Source organism: Hipposideros armiger, unplaced genomic scaffold, assembly GCF_001890085.2.
Source record: "Hipposideros armiger isolate ML-2016 unplaced genomic scaffold, ASM189008v1 scaffold_764, whole genome shotgun sequence".
NCBI classification, from domain to species: domain Eukaryota; kingdom Metazoa; phylum Chordata; class Mammalia; order Chiroptera; family Hipposideridae; genus Hipposideros; species Hipposideros armiger.
Window position 1 is genome coordinate 235,316 of NW_017732114.1, and position 2,188 is coordinate 237,503.

The window sequence follows — 2,188 nt, forward strand, 5'->3', positions numbered from 1 at the left end:
TTCATTTGCTATGCCCTAGTGATTAGAGACCTGGCCCTGCCCAACTTGTGGCCACACCAGGCTGCTTTCAGTGGCTTTTTTGAGCAGACCACCTGCCTTGGCTCAAGCTGCAGACTTTCCTAAACTCTCAAAGGTTCGTGAAACCCAGACAAGCAGCATCTGGCTTGAGCGTGTCCTGTGCCTCTGGCTGAACAGCCCCAAGCTGGCACTAGTGGCAGCTGGCCTTGGTTCATGTCTTGGCCTCTCAAGGCACTACACAGCACAGCACGGGTGACAGCCATTTGTGGATTTCTTTCTGACTCCCGCTGGGTGGCCCTGGTGGGGCATAAGCTATGGCTACACTTGACCTACAGTGTATCCCCTCCAAGGTAGGCCTGGGGCTGGCGCCCCTGGTGGCCAGCTTTAAAATGAGCTGGAGCATCACCCAGCCACCTCCAAGGACGACACACCCAAGGGGTGGATTGGGCAGGCACCAGAGTTCTGCTGAGTCAAGTCTTGCTCTGTAGGGTCAGCCCCTGCACCACAACTCCACTATAGTTATAGCCAATTCTCACAACAGTGAGCCTGAGGGTCAACCCCTCACATTGATGTGCAATTATCAACCAAATCTTAACTACAAGAGGCGGGCACACACAACCCACACAAGGGACACACCTGGATTGCATGGCTCAGGTGACCAGAAAGACTGGCCACTGAATCCCACAGCATACCTACTATATAAGGCCACTCTACTAAGACTGGAAGACATAGCGGCCCTACCTAATACATAGAAACAAACACAGGGAGGTAGCTAAAATGGGGAGACAAAGAAACATGTCTCAAATAAAAGAACAGAACAAAGCTCCAGGAAAAGAGCTAAGCAAAATGGAGATAAACAATCTATCAGATGCAGAGTTCCAAACACTGGTTATAAGAATGCTCAGTGATCTCAGGGAGAACTTCAACAGAGAGATAGGAAACATAAAAATGGAGATGAAAACCATAAAAAAGAATAAGTCAGAAATAAAGGATACAATAATGGAAATGAAGATATATTATAGGGAATAAACAGTAGATTAGATGAAGCAAAGGATCCAAGCAGCGATGTAAAAGATAAGGTAGCAGAAAACACCCAACCAGAGCAGCAAAAAGAAAAAAGTATCCAAAAAATTGAGGAGAGTTTAAGGGATCTCTGGGACAATGTCAAGTCTACCAACATTCACATTATAAGGGTACCAGAAGGAGAAGAGAGAAAGCAAAGAATTGAAAACCTATTTGAAGAAATAATGACAGAAAACTTCCCTGGCCTGGTGAAGGAAATAGACATTCAAGCCCAGGAAGCATATAAAGTCCCAAATAAGATGAACCCAAAGAGGCCAACACTGAGACACACCATAATTAAAATGCCAAAGGTTAAAGACAGAGAATCTTAAAAGCAGCAAGAGAAAAGCAGTTAGTTACCTACAAGGGAGTTCCCATAAGGCTGTCAACTGATTTTTCAACAGAAACTTTGCAGGCAAGAAGGAAGTGGCAGGAAATATTCCAAGTGATGAAAAGCAATGACATACAACCAAGATTGCTCTGCCCAGCAAGTCTGTCATTGAGAATTGAAGGACAGATAAGGAGCTCCCCAGACAAGAAAAAGCTGAAGTTCTTCACCACTAAACCAGTATTACAAGGAATCTTAGAGGGACTTCTTTAAGATAGGAGGAATATTAAGGATGGGTGAAAGGTGAAGAGATTAAGAAGTACAAATTGAGGGCTGGCCGAGTGGCTCAGTTGGTTAAGAGCTCGCTCAAGAGTGCGAGCTCTGAGCAACAGCAGTTCGATTCCCCGCCCGAGTTGAGTTGCCACTGAGCTGCCAACAGGTGGCAGGATGGCTCAGCTAAAAAACAAACAAACAAACAAACAAAAAATCGAAGTACAAATTGGTTGTTACACAGTAGTCATGGGGATGTAGTCAATAATATTGTAATATTGGTTGTTACACAGTAGTCAAGGAATATAGTCAATAATATTGTAATAACTAGTAAGGTGCCAGGTAGGCACTAGATCTATCAAGGTGATAGATGGGAATGGAGTTGGGGACAGGGTGAAAAAGGTGAAGGCACTAAGAAATACAAATTGGTAGTTAATAGAGTATGGGGAATATAATCAACAATGTTGTATAGATCATGTAAGGTGCCAGATGGGCACTGGACTTATCAGA